Raw genomic sequence first — 18,265 nt, 5'->3', positions numbered from 1 at the left:
CAGTCCTTATAAGAACTTTTGTGGACCAAGCAGGTTGTGTGTTAGTGATTAGCAGACTGTACGTCAGTCCCTATACCAATGAAGGACTGCTGCAGTATAGGGCAGCGGTCAGCAGTAGTGCACGGCAACCCTATGTATTGTGGACCGATAGCGGTCCTTACAGAACAGCAGACTGTACTGCACTCAGGCCTATGTACCGTAGCACCCTATACCAAGTTACCAGTCCTTATAAAAACTTTTGTGGACCAAGCAGGTTGTGTGTTAGTGTTTAGCAGACTGTGCGTCAGTCCCTATACCGCTGAAGGACTGCTGCAGTATAGGGCAGCGGTCAGCAGTAGTGCACGGCAACCCTATGTATTGTGGACCGATAGCGGTCCTTACAGAACAGCAGACTGTAACGCACTCAGGCCTATGTACCGTAGCACCCTATACCAAGTTACCAGTCCTTATAAGAACTTTTGTGGACCAAGCAGGTTGTGTGTTAGTGATTAGCAGACTGTACGTCAGTCCCTATACCAATGAAGGACTGCTGCAGTATAGGGCAGCGGTCAGCAGTAGTGCACGGCAACCCTATGTATTGTGGACCGATAGCGGTCCTTACAGAACAGCAGACTGTAACGCACTCAGGCCTATGTACCGTAGCACCCTATACCAAGTTACCAGTCCTTATAAGAACTTTTGTGGACCAAGCAGGTTGTGTATTAGTGTTTAGCAGACTGTGCGTCAGTCCCTATACCGCTGAAGGACTGCTGCAGTATAGGGCAGCGGTCAGCAGTAGTGCACGGCAACCCTATGTATTGTGGACCGATAGCGGTCCTTACAGAACAGCAGACTGTACCGCACCCAAGCCTATGTACCGTAGCACCCTAGACAGACCAAGTTACCAGTCCTGATAAAGAGCTTTGTGGAACAAGTGAGTTGTGAATGATTAGCAGACTGCAGCAGAAGGGCAGCAGTCAAGTATAATATTCTTTCTATATTTGGAAGAAAGAATATTATACGTGTACAAGCCTATTACCGTACCACTGATACCAGTCCTGAAAAGAACCTTTGTGGAACTAATAGTAACAGCAAGTCTTTAAAATTATCCTCACTGCCTGACACACTGCTTCCTGCCTGTCCCTATACAAATTGGCAAAAAAGAGTAGGCTGGAACGATTAGCTGGAACAGCTCTTTTGTGGACCTGATAGTAACAGCTAATGATGATGATGATGATGATGATGAAGAAAGACTAATCTGGCTGAGCTGTCCCTAAAATAGCAGCATACAGCGCTCTGTCCCTTTATCTAAACTGACAAAAGAAACTCAGGCTGCTGACCTAACACCTATACCAGTCCTGAAAAGAACTTTTGTGTACCAAATAGCTAGCGTTTTCTCTGTCCCTACTCCACACAGGATCCTTTCCCTACAGTGACAGAAGAAAGAATGTAAAATGGCCACCGGATCGGGTGTATTTATAGGTTAGGGGGAATGTCCAAGTGTCCATGAGCTGTCATGTCTCAATTGGTTGTCCTGTAACACATGATAAACGTGTCACGAAAGGTTAAAGTTCTTGTATACATTAAACACGTAAGTCCGCCGGGGCGAACGACGGAAAAAGGCGTTCGAACCCGCGGACGGCGAAAGTCGGAAATTCGCCGCGAAACGACCGCCGGGCGAAACGTTCGTCCATCACTACTCTTGATGAAGGCAAGAATTGGCCTTGCTGTCAAAAATTTTAATGATATGCACCTGTCAAACAGGTGAGAAAATTGGTCTTTGGGTGTTAATTGTGCTCATAAAACCTATACCAAAAACATTCTTCCAGATGAAATCAACACCCATAACACTAGGCAGCCTAGAAGTCCTGCACAGATTCCACATCCCCAAAAAAACGTAAACGGCAACAGCGGCATCAGGGGCTTCATAGCTGCTGATAATCCAGGACTGATTCATTTTGATAAAAGTCAGACGGTCCATGGAGTCTGTGTACAGACGTGCTCTATGATCAGTAATAGACATGTGCATTCGTTTTCGTCCGAATGCATTTTCATCCGAATTTCAGGTATTTTTGTTTTCGTTTTGACAAACGATAACGAAAGTGCAGATTCCGAAAAACGAAAGATCCGACATAAATAAATGTTTTTTTTCGTTTTCGTTGTTACAACAGTTCGATATAGAATAGGAGATTCGAAGTGACCGTTCGATATAGAATAGGAGATTCGACGTGACCGTGCGATATAGAATAGGAGATTCGACGTGACTCCATATGTCTATTGAACCTGTGGTCGAATGTGCCTAAGTTTTGTTTACCTCTATTACCTTAGGAGATTCGACGTGACTCCATATGTCTATTGAACCTGTGGTCGAATGTGGCTAAGTTTCGTTTACCTCTATTAGTCCTATTATATAGAAAAGCTTCGACAGAGAGTAAATATTCGACATAGAGAGAACAGAATCGACAGAGAGAAACGATACTGGAATTGGGTGGGGGAAGTAAAATAAAAAAAAATTATGATGATGATGAATTTTATTGGCTGATTGTAACCAGAGAGGAGGAGCAGTAAACTAACAGAACACGTGTACAGCCAACTTACATTCACTTACGATTTGCTAGCAGAGAGAGACAGACGCACTGAATTATTTCAGAAGACAGTCAATCTTAGGCCGCGTACACACGGGCGGATTGTCTGTCCAACTTAGTCCACTGAACCGTGTTTCAGCGGACAATCCGCTCGTGTGTGGGCTTCAGCGGACTTTTTCAGCGGACTGTCTGACGAACAAAGTCTTACGGAATTTCCATAATTTTGTCCGTTCAAACTTGGTTTTGTCCGTCCAAACTTGGTTTCAGCGGACAGTCCGCTCGTGTGTAGGCAAGTTGGACGGACTAAGTATGGCGCATGCTCAGAAAGGATTTACACGGCCGAAGGTTGCATTGCAGTGTATAGGACGTCGTTTTTCTAGTCCCGTCGTACGTGCTGTACACGTCATCACGCACGCTTTCAGCGGACTGTCTGCTCATCGTGTGTGGTCAAGTCCGTTCATTCAAATTTTGAGCGGACTGTCTGTCGGATTGTCTGATGAACTTAGTTGGGCAGACAATCCGCCCGTGTGTACGCGGCCTTAGCTAGTCCGTTTGTGTTCCTGAATCATTCAGCAATCAAGCATAAGCACAGCAGCAGAACAATAGTGAAGCAAGCTACAGTTGAACTTAGCTTTTTCCCAAAAATCTGATGCTATAGTGTTAGTGTGAGAAGCTTAGTAATTCTAGTGTTGCTGCTATAGCCTCAGAGGCTGCCTGTGTTGTGTGGGGATCTATTAGACTTGTTACCTGTCTGATCATCAGTGATCGCTATCACCAGTCCACCAGTTTCTGTTTGAACGAGTACTAGTATATAATATATATACAGAAACAGCAATGTACCGTTCTACTGGAAACGCGAAGGCAGGTAGAGGTAGTGGTCGTGGACGCGGTCGCGGTGGATGCCTTGCTAAAAGAAGTGGCAAGGTCTCTGACACTTCTGCCACCACAAACATGCTGTCCACAACAGTGGGTGCCACCACCACCACCACCACCACCAGTTCTACTATGAGTTTTCCTGCCAGACCACCATCTGCTGCAGCTTCCACTGCCAGTGCAGTGCTTCCTTCTGCTTCTACAGGTGTCATGGCTTCTTATTTTTATGGGGTAGGCAAGAAACCTAGTGTAAAACAAGTGGCGTTGCCTGTACACTCACAACCACCAATCACACAGCCAGTGACACTGCCCAGCTCCCCAAAGAAGCAATTGAGGAAGACAGCAGCGGAGACAGAGTGCGAGACTTTTATATCATTGTCCCAAGAGAATGATTCTGAATGTGATGCTCCTCTTTCCCCAACCACTGCAGACGTTTTATACACTCTTAACCCACAAGAGTTGCAGCATGACGTAGAGCACGTGCAAGAGGAATATTCTGTGAGGAGTAGGACAGGTAGCAGTCCACTTTTTTCATCTGCTGCTAACTCCCCTTCTCCCTCTGTTATTATAGAGGAAGAATCCTGTGATGATAACACCGACCTCCCCAGCACCCCTGCAACAGCTTCCACCACTGGTGTGCTACCTGTGCAGCTATATCAGCCCATACTACTACTAGTGATCAGGGTAAAGGGGCTGCATCCCGCCGCAGCAATGTGTGGAAATACTTCCAAACAGTGGAAGGCGGGTTCTTTGCAAAGTGCAAGTTGTGTGGGAAGCAAGTCAGCAGGGGTAAAAAGTTGGGACATTTAACCAACGCTGGCATGAACCTTCATCTCAGAAATCACCACAGTTCTACTTTACTGCGGGCAGAGGCAGAAAAAGATGGTAGAGCAGGAATCAGCATAACAGACTCTGACTGTACTGGTGGTACCTCCTCAGCCACACCACAGACTCAGAGCACAGCCCATAGAGAGGGTTCAATTAGGACAAACCGTCCACATGCAGTAGTTCCACTGCAGGCCCAATCAGGCTCCTCATCCTCCCAAGGACATTATCAGCCCACCCTAGATAGTTTTGTTGGCTTTAGCTCCAAGGGCATGTCAAAACAGCAGGCCAACAAGATCACCCGCCTCATTGGCCAATTCATTGCTGTTGGAGGAGCCTCTTTTCGCATGATTGAAGGGGAGCCATTTAAACAGCTGATGCATGCCCTTGCTCCACGATACGTTATTCCTGCACGAACAACTTTCAGCAGAAAGATTGTTCCAGCACTGTACCATTCGTGTGCTGCATTATTAAAGGAAAAAATGGCCAAAGCTGAGGGTCAGACAATACATGGGACTGGTCATTTGTGGGTTAAACCGATTATGTACGGACGTTTTAGTCTGCACCTATGGCAGGGCTCCCTACCTCACCCATAGGCTATTTAAAGCTTTAGCACGAGGGTGTGGGCGTACCCCTGATGACGTCAATTTGTGACGAAACGATCGTCGGGTAGATACGTCTACACCTCGTGCTATTTTTATCTGCTCGATTTTATTTATTCTTATATTTTTGCTAGCATTTTTCTTCGTTCAATTTTATGCGACTCGATCGAGTCATTTGTAGCTTCCAACGTCTATCTGGTTGAAAAATAAAGTTCACGTATTTTAGACTTTATCACACGATTGGGCGTTTTTTTCCTTTTTCATCCATTCGGTGACACGCCAACTTGAAATTTTCGAACTGACCGGAACGGACGACGTTCAAGGAACATCCGAAGGTGTGGGTCAGTTTTCACCTTCCTGCCCCCAAAGGTGATTCGAATCATCCATTTATACGAGGAGTGTCGGAGGAACGATCTTGTCCGATCCTAATCGTTTGGGAGTTCGTATCTGCGCACACTAATGGTTGCTCTGGTAAGCCTTTACTACTTACTTAAGTTGTACAGCAAAAGAATTTACGTGGTCAAGCACCTACACCAGTGATACCTGGGACCAACTTTAACGTTTTATTCACTTACGTTTCACTTAATGAACTTTTATCTTCACATATATGGGGCTTTGTAAATCACTTCACTCATCCAAGGCATGGGACTTGTTTTGATTTGTTTTCCATTCTTGTTGTTTATTTTTTCACTTAATTATAAGTTTATGCCTCATAGCAATAAGCTGTAGTTTAAACAACTATTTGCTTCTTTAAAGAAATTTTTGATCTTTTTGGTTCAATAACCAATTTTAATTTATTGCTTCTTTGTTCATTGCACAGTATGCATACTTATATTCTTTACCATTGATTTTTATTTTTTGGAAACATTATCTTTGAAGTTTTTTCCTGATCTATTGCTTCATTGTATTCAGTCACGTGTTACATCTATACACATCAAGCGCTGCACTGTTTTTCACATTTGACCACTGATTTGTGGACAGCTCCCAGCGGTCAACATGCTTTCCTGTCTTTGACTGCACACTGGTGGCAGGCCACTGTGCCTGTTGGTGGTGTCACTACTGCAAGAGCTCAAACTTCATCAGGAAGCAGGTCTGCAGCTCAAGACCAGCAGGGTTATCAAGCTTTCCTGCTGCACACAGAAGTCCGCGATGATAGACACAGCTCTGCCAACATATTGCGGGCAATTAGAGCGATGTTGGCCAATTGGTTTGGAGAGCAGGCAGACACCAATGTTTCTGTTGGGTTCATAGTGACAGACGGAGGTTCAAACATGGTCAAAGCACTCCAAGATGGATCTTTTGTCGGTGTGCGCTGTTCTGCACACATACTGCATTTAGTGGTCAAGGGTGCAATCCCAGTGGAGAAAAACAACAAGATTGCTCACATTTTGGACCTTTGCAGGAAAATTGCAGGGCATTTCCACCGCAGTGTAGTTGCTAGTCAACTGTTGAGGGAGGAGCAAGAACAATCAGGGCTCCCCATACATCGCCTGAAACAAGATGTCAGCACCCGGTGGAACTATACCCTGGAAATGCTGGAACGCATTTTGGAGCAAAAGACAGCCATCCACAATATATCATCTCACCATAGCATTGGGATTGATTCCACACTGGGACGTGATGACTGGTGTATAATTGGCCAGCTTGTTTCTGTCTTAAAACCTTTTTCGCAATGTGACGGAAAACTTGAGTCAGAGCAATGCCAGCCTAGGACAGGTCATACCCTTGTTTACCTATCTCATTGATAAGATGCGATCATTCCTAGAAAGCAGTGAGCCTGTTTGTGGCAGCCCACTTCATGCCGATGTAGCCTCTTTCATCAGAAAGCTACAAGACAATTTAAAAGATCGGCTAAATGACCGTGTCCGCAAAAGCCCTGAACTCATGCTGGCTACCCTGTGTGATCCCAGGATCAAAGGTAAACTGGCACTCAGAGACAACAGCCTTTCCTACTGGAAAGAAAAACTCATTGAAAGAGTCCATAATTTGCAGCAACAAAGAGGTATGCTGAATGAGGCGGATTTGGAACATTCACCTGCAATGACTGCTATTTCAAGGCCTGACACCATCACTCAAAAACAACTGAGTGGAGCATGTGCATGTTGGGTAGAGGCACTTGACAATCTGGTGGATGCAGGTCAAGCAGCAGGTAATCGAGAGGAGAGCAGTGCCTCTGAAATGGTCAGGGCCTACCTATATGAAGCCCCTTTGCTTCCTACAGAGGACCCTTTGACCTATTGGGATGGTAAGAAAAGTGTGTGGCCTGGTCTTTGCCTGGTTGCCCAGAAACTACTATCCTGTCCTCCAACCAGTGTGCAAAGTGAGAGAGTTTTCTCTATTACTGGGGACATCCTTAATCCACACCGTGCACAACTAACACCCCATTTGATGGAACAAATAACTTTCCTCAAATTTAACCTCCCCAAGCTGGGTTACCCTACCCTTAACTTGTGAGACCCAAATTATTGCCACCATGTGAAGAAGATACATGGGGCTCAGAGGAACCATCCAAATGTTGAGGAAAAGCATTTTTTTTTATTTTCTTACCACTTGAAGTTGACATTCACAATAGCAGTTCTCTTCGGTGTGACCCCAAGATTTAAATAGAATTTGTTTTTGTCAAGCAATCCAATTACTCCCTTTATTCCTTCCATCATCCTTTTTTGTAATGAATGTGTAATTGTGTATGTGTAGAGTGACTAGAGTGTGTGTGATTGCATGAATGAATGTTGTGTGAATGGACAGTAGCAAGGGTTGAAGCCTTGACGTGGCGCTACTGCTCACGTGTTGCTGTCTTTGTACATACAAATAGCAACCTGTGCTAATTTAACCATTTTTTTGTATGATGGTCTGGAAAAAAGAGAAAATGATTATTATTGATGGAGCGACTGTCAACGCAAGGATCAGAATATGTTACCAACACAACATAGAAACAAAGAAACATACAGCTGGAAACGTGATTCTATGCAAGATAGATTAGTTGGTCACTGCTGAGCTGCACCCAGATGCCCATGACCCCTCATATTTGCCATCTCTGACCCAGGGGACACCAGGGCCCTCTCTGATCCTCTGCCTGTCAGGTCACCTGAGACCAGGTGACAGATGCACTCCATAGAAGTTAGAAGTGCACTGCTAGGTACAGGTAGCTGATCTTAGGACTGACTGCTGCGGATTGTACCCAGGGAGATTCAGGACACAGGTCTACAGGATCACTAACACAGATCCCAATGGGAGCTGGAGCATAGATTCCCCCTGGGCGCGGAGTCTAAGAGCCAGCAGGTGTTCACCAGAGCCTCCAGTGATGAGGATTGACTTCGCTGCAGTCTGGCTCCAGGTCACGGCCCCTAGGGTCTCACAGCTCACACTCTGTAGACTAGAAGAGAAGGAAGCAGCAGGCTGGGACAACAATGATAGTAAGGGTATAAGGCAGAGTTCAGGGCAACTAGCAGACTGGAACAGAGTACACGCCAAAGGTTCCGGGTCACAGGCAGACAGGGATGGTTGTGGACATGCCAAAAAGTGAAGGTCACAAGCAGACAGGAATCACTGAGAACACATCAATGTCAGTAACAGAGACAAACGCAGCGCACACAGCAAGCAGGAACCCAACCACACCTTGGATAGTGGTTGCTAATCACTACTAGCTTGCGGTGCACAGGTTAATATAAGGTTCCCTGATAGGGCCTGGGGTGGAGCCATGCTTAGAGGAGAGGTTATAAAAACCACCAGGTGGAAGTGGCTGGCCTCTTAGTCTGAACACATGAGGGGAGGTATTGGTAAGCAGACAGAGGAAGATCACTCACTGCATAACAAATAACAATGACACCGCCTGTTTCATGACCATCTGCAATTGTCTGAAGTCACTGGTGTGAGTAATCTACTCTGCTGCCATGTTACTCAAGCCCTGGAAATGATGCCTGCCCTTTGAGCTGTTGCCTCTTGTGATTGAGCTAGCCTCAGCCTTTGAACCTCTGTCCAGTTAACTGTTGCCCTCATGATTGCAAGCCTTCAACCTATGCCCTGTAAACTGTTGAGGGCTGTATGGTTAACCCCTGCTGTAACTATCTGCTGTGTATTCTGGTGGAGGGAAAGCTGAAAGGCGTGACTGGACACCAGAGGCGTAACTAGAAACCTCAGGGCCCCGGTGCAAGAAATCAGGAAGGCCCCCCCAAAAAGCATTATTTTGATACTATGTTTTTTTTTTACAATGTATAACAAAAGTAAAACATTTCTGTTTCTGATTTAAAGTTACCATAACTGTCAAGAGGAAGCTTCTATGAACAACTTTATCCATGCCCAAAAAATGCAGCCTGCCCATGTCCCTCAATGCAGCGCGTGTCAACCAATGCAGCGTGTATCCACCAGTGCAGCGTGTGTCCCCCAATGCAGCCTGTGACACCAGTTCAGTGTGTGTCCCCCAGTGCAGCGTGTGGCCCCCCATGCAGCTTGTGTCACCAGTGCAGTGTGTCCACCAGTGCAGCCTGTGTCCCCCAGTGCAGCGTGTGACACCAATGCAGCCTGTGTCCCCCAGTGCAGCATGTGACACCAATGCAGCCTGTGTCCCCCAATTCAGCGTGTGACACCAGTGCAGCGTGTGTCCACCAGTGCAGTGTGTGACCCCCCAGTGCAGCGTGTGGACACCAGTGTAGCCTGTGTCCCCCAGTGCAGCGTGTGACACCAATGCAGCCTGTGTCCACCAATGCAGCGTGTATCCACCAGTGCAGCGTGTGTCCCCCAATGCAGCCTGTGACACCAGTTCAGTGTGTGTGTCCCAGTGCAGCGTGTGGACACCAGTGCAGTGTGTGACCCCCCATGCAGCTTGTGTCATCAGTGCAGTGTGTCCCCCAGTGCAGCGTGTGACCCCCCAGTGCAGTGTGTGACCCCCCAGTGCAGCGTGTGACACCAATACAGCCTGTGTCCCCAATGCAGCGTGTGACACCAATGCAGCGTGTGTCCACCAGTGCAGCGTGTGTCCCCCAATGCAGCCTGTGACACCAGTTCAGTGTGTGTCCCCCAGTGCAGCATGTGGACACCAGTGCAGTGTGTGACCCCCCATGCAGCTTGTGTCACCAGTGCAGTGTGTCCCCCAGTGAAGCGTGTGGACACCAGTGCAGTGTGTGACCCCCCCTGCAGCTTGTGTCACCAGTGCAGTGTGTCCACCAGTGCAGCGTGTGGACACCAGTGCAGTGTGTGATCCCCAATGCAGCCTGTGTCCCCAGTGCAGCGTGTGACACCAGTGCAGCGTGTGACACCAGTGCAGCGTGTGACACCAGTGCAGCGTGTGACACCAGTGCAGCGTGTGACCCCCCAGTGCAGCGTGTGTCCCCCAGTGCAGCGTGTGTCCCCCAGTGCAGCGTGTGTTCACCAGTGCAGCGTGTGACCCCCAATGCAGCCTGTGTCCCCCAGTGCAGCCTGTGTCCCCCAGTGCAGCGTGTGGACACTGGACACCAGTGCAGCGTGTGAACACCAGTACAGTGTGTGACACCCCAGTGCAGCCTGTGTCCCCAGTGCAGCGTGTGACACCAATGCAGCCTGTGTCCCCCAGTGCAGCGTGTGACACCAATGCAGCGTGTATCCCCCAGTGCAGCGTGTATCCCCCAGTGCAGCGTGTGTCCCCCAGTGCAGCGTGTGTCCCCAGTGCAGCGTGTATCCACCAGTGCAGCGTGTGTCCACCAGTGCAGCGTGCGACCCCCAATGCAGCCTGTGTCCCCCAGTGCAGCGTGTGGACACTGGACACCAGTGCAGCCTGTGACACCAGTTCAGTGTATGTCCCCCAGTGCAGTGTGTGACCCCCCATGCAGCTTGTGTCACCAGTGCAGCGTGTGTCCCCCAGTGCAGCCTGTGACACCAGTTCAGTGTGTGTCCCCCAGTGCAGCGTGTGGACACCAGTGCAATGTGTGACCCCCCATGCAGCTTGTGTCACCAGTGCAGTGTGTCCCCCAGTGCAGCGTGTGATCCCCAATGCAGCCTGTGTCCCCAGTGCAGCGTGTGACACCAATGCAGCCTGTGTCCCCCAATGCAGCGTGTGACACCAGTGCAGTGTGTGACCCCCCCAGTGCACTGTGTGACACCAATGCAGCCTGTGTCCCCCAGTGCAGCCTGTGTCCACCAATGCAGCGTGTGACCCCCCATGCAGCCTGTGTCCCCAGTGCAGCGTGTATCCACCAGTGCAGCGTGTATCCACCAGTGCAGTGTGTCCCCCAGTGCAGCCTGTGTCCCCCAGTGCAGCCTGTGTCCCCCAGTGCAGCCTGTGGACACCGGTGCAGCGTGTGTCCCCCAGTGCAGCGGTGGTACTGCAGGGGGGCAATGGTGGTACTGGAGGGGGACTTCTTACTGATCCCATCCCCCCCCACCGATCTCATCCTTAAACACTGTGCAATCGCAGAGGGGAGAGCTCCTCCGTTGCCTTCAATGAATTGGTCTGCCCAGTTTTTTAAGTGTCTGCTCCACCTCCCTTACAGTCTCTCTGCCTGTGGATAGGCGGGGGCGGAGCGCTTCTCTCTCACGGTCTCTCCCCTCACAGTCGATGAAAGCCCCCCTCTCCGCGGCATGAACCCAACAGACACAAACCCCCGACAGGCAGGTGGGCCCTTCACGCGTCGGACGGGCGGCCAGTGGGCCCCCTGAAGTGGTGAACAACAGGGCCCTATCTCCCGGTAGAGGAAGACACCTAAGGGGCTCAAAGGTCCCCCTCTGAACCCTCAAGCTATTGAGACAAGCTCGCCTACATTTTACCTTGTTGGAGAAGATACAGGAATTGGCTAACTGAATTTAAGAGAGTATGGTGCAAAATCACCTCCCGTTGATGCCTTATACCATAAATATCTGAAGCCCTTATGCTAACCGCAGGCTCCTATACATATAAAAGTGTGATGTCGATGTGAAAATCGCTCTATCTGCCTAGAGAAATACTTTCTTGTTGTTCTCCTTTTTCTTCCTGCATATTTCTCTTGGGGTGCCCCCATGAAGAAATGTAAAAAATGGATAAAGCTCCTAAGGAAGCGTTGACCAAAACACGAAACATGTAGAGCGCCAGAATATATTTAAGATCGGTTCTGTAATTAATACCCTGTCTAGTGTAATCCTTTCTTATATTGAATATTAATGTACAATTTTTCATTCTTCGGGTATATATAACTAATAGATACAGATATGGTTAGGTTATTGCCTAAAATGTACTAATGTAGACAGGATATAAAGCAGTACTTGATATGCTTTTACTCTTCTATATTTTATATAAATATTTTTTTATATATTCCTTTTCTTTTCTTGTTTTTTCCCTTTTGTGTACTTAAATATAATATTATGCCTAAAAAGTCCAACATAACCAACACTTTTTTGAGGTTTTTTTGTGTGTGGGTTTTTCTCCCCTTTCCCTGTTTTTTTCCCCTCATTTTGCTTTATTTCAAGCTATTTAAAGGACGTGGCAATTGGATTTTTTACCTTTGAGTGTATCCACAGAAACCACCCTGTGATAGATACACACTACTTTTATTGTTAACTACAGGGCCCAGTCACGCTTGCGACTGTTGCGACTCTGATAATTCCGCCACTGCTGGACACAATATACATGGGATTACCCTCTGCACAGTGAAATAGTGTAGAGAGAAATCTCTTAAATTTTCTAAGTTCAGCCTGATGGTTAAATGTAGGAAAAGCACAATCATAAGGCCTCTACTAAGTTTATAACTATAAATGGAGTAGTTAATTTAGATAAACATCACATACATATCATAATGAATCGAACAAGGAAAGCAAAACTCAAGAAAACAAGTAGTTCTAAACAACAATTTTTTTAATGTAGAAAAATAAAAACAGACAAAAATATATAAAACTAAACTAAAAACTATTTACATATCCTCCCCCAACCTGGTGAGCAGACGCTGTAGGGACATATTGATCCCAGCCATCTGCTCACCAAGGTGCCGAATAGCCTCCAGTTGCCTCTGAAGGCTCCTTCGGCACCTCCCCAGAGCCACATACTGACGGCGATTGTGGAGGCCCAAGGAACGCCCTAGCCTCCTGGAATAGGCGTAATGTCTTTCTTGGACCTCCAAAATGCGCCGCAGGTAATCTATATGTGGCTCTGGATGGGGGGGAGGGGTGGGGAAACCTCGGCTTGAGGCACTGAGGAGGAGGAGGAGGCAGCACCCATGGCTGTATCCAGGTGGGGGGAGGATTTTGGAGGATGGAAGGGCCCTGGAGAAGCTGCTGAGGAAGGACGGTCAGGCCAACCAGACGCGGGCAGGTTGGACTCATCCACCGGGTGTAGTTCCAGGATAAAGACTTCACCTGTGAGGAAAAGCAAATACATTAGATAGATAATACAATACATACATTACACATGGCTTCTTCACTCTAACCATACATAACATGGTAACATGGGGACGGTTACTTTGATTTAGTTAATCGGCGCAGAGCACTAGCCTATTGTCAGATTAGCTCAGTGTCATGAATTTTGGTGATACGCAAACAACTGTGTTAGGCTGGGTTCACACTTGTGCGATGCGGGAACCCTGCGATTCCACTACGGGTTCCTGCATCGCACCCGACTCGCACAACAGTTCACAACGACATATGCGATCTGCTGGGGAGTGTCATACAATGTTAATGACACCCCCATTTCAGTTAGCATGTCGCACTGCAAAGTGTCAGTTTGGACATGAATTCTGGTGCGGAACCAAAAAAGGTTCCAGTGCGAGTTTAGTCCAAATGCGATACGATTTCAGTCATACTATCTGTATAGCTGAAATCTCATTGCACGGACATCGCCTGCGATTTGCACGGCAAATCGCATGCGATTTTGCACTATGCAGCAGTGTGAACTGGCCCTGAGCCTAGGTTTCCACAAATTTGATGGTTAGCAATGTTAACTGTGAAGTTGACTCAGAATGCAGTTCACATGCACACAAACCCCGCTTTTCATTTAGGCCATTTTAATGTGACTTGAGGTCCATATACCTCCAGAATACACAGGCATGGCTTCAAGTTACGGCAGAATCGTGCAACTTTTAGGCTTTTCAGGCCAACACAGCCTGAAAGTTGTACAATTCTGCCACAATTTTGATGCGACTTTAAAGCAATGCCTGTGTATTCCAGAGGTCTATGGATCTCAAGTTGCATCAAAGTGGGACCAAAGTAGTGCAGGGACGAATAATACTCATTGGAAATCATAGAGTACAAAGTCGCAGGACAAGTTGCACAAGTGGAAATGGAGCCTAAATGAAAAGTGGGTTTTTGTGCATGTGGACTGCATTCTGATGGGCCAACTTTCCAGTTAACATTGCTAGCCATCAGATTTGCCCGTAGCCTTTACAGCGCATGCGCAGGAATGATGATCAGATTTTACTACCACTACCATGAGCTAGTTTCACACTTGTGCGACTTGAAAGTCAAATGCTTTTGCCATGATTTTTGCCATGACTTGAAGCAATGTTTGTGTAATCTTGATGTCTCTGCCACAAGTCGCATCAAAGTCAGACAAAAGTAGTACAAAAACTACTTTGAAGTCGCACAGATATGAACTGAACTCGTTGGGAATCATGGTGTGTGGCTTGTCATGCGACTTTGCAGTCTCAAGTCGCAGGACTAGTCGCACAAGTGTGAAAGGGCCTGAGGCTGTCTGTACCACCTGATCACTGGTTTAGTGTATTGTTTTACTGGGGGTGACTCGTGATTCTTTCAGTGTACTGGGTTCTAAAAACTGATATGATTCTTTAACTCGGTAACAACTTGTACGATTCTTTATTTAACTCGGTGTACTGTGAACTCCTGACTCTTGTTTTAAGTTTGTATCCAGTTCCTGAGTGTCACTGTGCTTTGAGTCAGCTGATCTCACTCAAGGATCATATTACCAGACCTGGACATCACTAAATCAGACATCATGAGGAAAGTGTTAATGCATGCATTAGGGGCAGGGCTGGTGCAAGGATTTTTAACACCCCTAGGCGAAACCTAATTTTGCTGCCCCTTTGGCCCCACCACTGACTCCACCCCTTTTGCCCTGCCCATGTATACCCCACCTTTTTATAGATTGCTAACATTTTGGGGGTGGAGTCAGTCACTGAGCCTGGAGGTGGTGGGTGGGGGCATTGGTAAGGCACCCAGGGTTGATGTGTGCTCTAGGCCAGCACCTACCTTGTCTATAGGTAGCACTGACCCTGTACAGGGGATATGTACACAGATAATTTAAGGCACTGATAATCAGTGCAGGCCCTTCAGTACCACCTATCAGTGCCCATGGGCACTGAGTGATACCTATATGCAGTGTCACCTCCATCAGTGCAGCCTATCGGTGGGAACCCGTCATAATGGGCACAACAGGTGTACAGACCTGGGAACTCAGCACAGGGATGGTGAGAACCCCTCATAATGGACACAGCGGGTGTACAGACCCGGGAACTCAGCACAGGGATGATGGGAACTCCTTATAATTGGCACAGCGGGTGTACAGACCCGGGAACTTAGCACAGGGATGGTGGGAACTCCTCATAATTGGCACAGCGGGTGTACAGACCTGGGAACTCAGCACAGAGATGGTGGGAACCCCTCATAATGGGCACAGCGGGTTTACAGACCTGGGAACTCAGCACAGGGATGGTGGGAACCCCTCATAATGGGCACAGCGGGTGTACAGACCCAGGAACTCAGCACAGGGATGGTGGGAACCCCTCATAATGGGCACAGTGGGTGTACAGACCCCAGAAATCAGCACAGGGATGGTGGGAACCCCTCATAATTGGCACAGCGGGTGTGCAGACCTCGGGGGGGCAGCATTTTAGAAACTATTGGCTATATTTTTTTCCTGCAGCTGCTGACTGCTGGTGGAAGGGAGAGGAGAAAAATACAATTTCAGATGCTGCAAGTGAAGGAAAATACAGCCCAGTTCTAGTAAATGCTGCACTAGTATCAGCAGCAGTAACCTGGAGAATCCCTATGGACTAGTAGTGGGCAGCAGCCTGGTCACCAGCAGAAAAAAGAAACAAACAGAGCCAACACACTGACTGCCCTGCACAGCACTGATATCAGTAATAGCATTGTGTGTGTAGCTGGACACTGATCATCACTCACACACATCCTCTGCTTCCAACCTGCTGTGCAGTGATCGGGGGAGGGGGGACATTCCAGGGAGCTCAGGGGTTATCAGGAAGAGCTGAACTGAACGCTGATATCATATCATCCTGTCCTTAAAGTTGCAGACAGCGAAGGAACGATTTACTGTGCCATGTAATGGGCGGGGTGAGTGTGTACAGAGCAGTCAGTGTATGCCACCAGCATTTCATATTTAAAATACTATTTCCCTGGAAAATACTAAAAAAGTTGTACTTACTCCCTGCATCTGCCGCGTCTGGCTGGTCACCTTCCGGCGCATCCCCAGCAGCCTCTCCAGGGCAGGTCTCCTCCACCTCCTGCTCAGCAGCTGTTGATCAATTTAATATAGAAAAGACAATTACAATCTGCAGTGTACAACAATCTCGCACACATTAGTACAAAAACATTGAAACATGTATGATCACTCAGGAGCAGATACCAGCAAGATTATACTAACTTACATGTGGGTGTTGCCGCCTCAGCCTCCTCCTCCTCCTCAGTCTCCCCTTCGGACTGGATGATGAGACCTATTTAATAATAAAGGAGAAATGATGAACGTTACAATGTTCAAGCTTTAAAGATATTACTATAAATAAATACTGTATAAAGATAAAATTAAATAATTATCCATTAGCATGGCAATCCAAAAATAAATTACAAAAACAGTAAAAAAAATTAAAAAAAAGAAGGCACTTACCTGTCCTGGTTCCAGCGGCGAGTGCTAGGTGCACGACACTGATCAGGCACCTCAGTTCAGAGCGGCGACGTTCTGTCAGATTACGTAAGTTACACAAGCACTTGCGTTACCTGACAGAACGTCGTAGAGGCTCCACCTGTCACTGCTTGAGTGAGAAGCAATGACATTGGAATCGACAATGGAAGGCTGGATAAATGGAAAAGGATCCACTGTATTAGTGTCACTACTACAGTACTTACTGGGTGTTGATGCAGAGGACGATGACGACTCCTCCGGCCTCGGCTTCCGGCGGCGCTCCTGGATACGATCTTTAAATAAAATCAAACACAACATGGTGAATGCCCGATGCTTGACAAACAAAAAACCGTCCTGCACAATGTAATGCTGACACCAACCTTGATGAGCCAGGAGCTGGTTGATCTCCTCCTCCCCTATGCCCTCTAAAAGCTCTGCCTCATGGGGGAGGAGAGGCACCCGCTTCCCTCTGCGACCCGACTGCCTGCGTTTACGTGCAATGGAGCTGCAAAACAAAAAGAGAAGAGAAACGGGTTCCATAATTGAACTACAATTGTAATCTGAAAATGACATCAACACATGAAACAATTGTAGAATGAACCAGTAGTATGAAATGCAAATGGCATTTTTGGATTAGGCACTTTTTTCATTTAGCCCAAGATTTTCACATTTTTTTTATTAACCAAATTCATTTTAAGAAAAAGGTATGCTTTTTTGGTCCATAATAAAATATAAAAGACACGATTGGGATTGTGCCGAGTAAATAAATATTCATATAGATGTCCACTGTCCAGTCCACCTTTCTAATTAGGCGCTTGTGTGAACTGTGTATGGTGTAAATTTCCTTTCTTGTGTCTTTTGTATTAACCACTTGTGGATTTGGACCCCTCCACATATGGTGGCAGGTCCGCGAGCTGGTTAAGTCCAGCCACCATAACAAAATTTTTTGTTTATTTTTTTATACTTAACTCTTTTTTTCAATAACAAAATATGTAAAACCCAGTGTGGTGATCTAATGCCACCAATAAAAGCTCTATATGTGGCGGGAAAAGGGCATACATTTAATTTGGGTAGTACATCGCAGGAGCGTCCAATTGTCAGTTAACCACTTCCTGACCGGCGCACGACAATGTACGTCGGCAGAATGCCACGGGCAGGCATATTGGCATACAGGTATGGGCATTTCTATATGCCACCCTGCCATTGCGTGCGTGCCGCCAGTCGGGACCCCCATGAGTCCGGTCGGGGGTCCCGCGGGCTCCATCGCTGTGGGGATACCCGCGATCGTCTCGCTGGGCGGATGAACGGGAAGATGCCATTGTAAACAGCATCTCCCCATTCTGCCTAGCAACAAGTGACTGATCTCTGCTACTTGTGATTGGAGCAGAGATCAGTGTTCAGTCACTAACACACAGCCACACCACGCAAAGTTAAGGCCCATACACACGGTCTGACTTTTTGACAACAAACATGCAAATTAGCTGTTTTGGAGCAACATCCGACTGTGTGTACGCTGCATCGGACAAACTTTTTCTGTTTTCATCTGACTTTTGTTGGCTGTGCGAACGGACAAACTTTCTGGCAACAAAAGTCCGATG

The 18,265-nt window shown here is 47.3% G+C and overlaps 1 long non-coding RNA gene across 1 annotated transcript; it reads right to left on the bottom strand.

Moving 5' to 3' along the window:
• Nucleotides 1-12,674: 12,674 nt before the first annotated feature.
• LOC143929910 (uncharacterized) lies at nt 12,675-16,926 on the bottom strand. The gene is made up of 3 exons (XR_013262642.1): nt 16,892-16,926; nt 16,417-16,482; nt 12,675-13,156 (listed from the first exon to the last, which is right to left on the bottom strand). It is a non-coding gene; the product is annotated as an uncharacterized LOC143929910 (long non-coding RNA).
• Nucleotides 16,927-18,265: the final 1,339 nt, after the last annotated feature.

This window comes from Lithobates pipiens, unplaced genomic scaffold (assembly GCF_037356315.1).
Source record: "Lithobates pipiens isolate NorthernLeopardFrog02 unplaced genomic scaffold, aLitPip1_a1.2 Scaffold_25, whole genome shotgun sequence".
Lineage (NCBI taxonomy): Eukaryota > Metazoa > Chordata > Amphibia > Anura > Ranidae > Lithobates > Lithobates pipiens.
The sequence above is the reverse complement of the archived record's forward strand: the minus strand, read 5'-3'. Positions and strand labels throughout refer to the sequence as shown.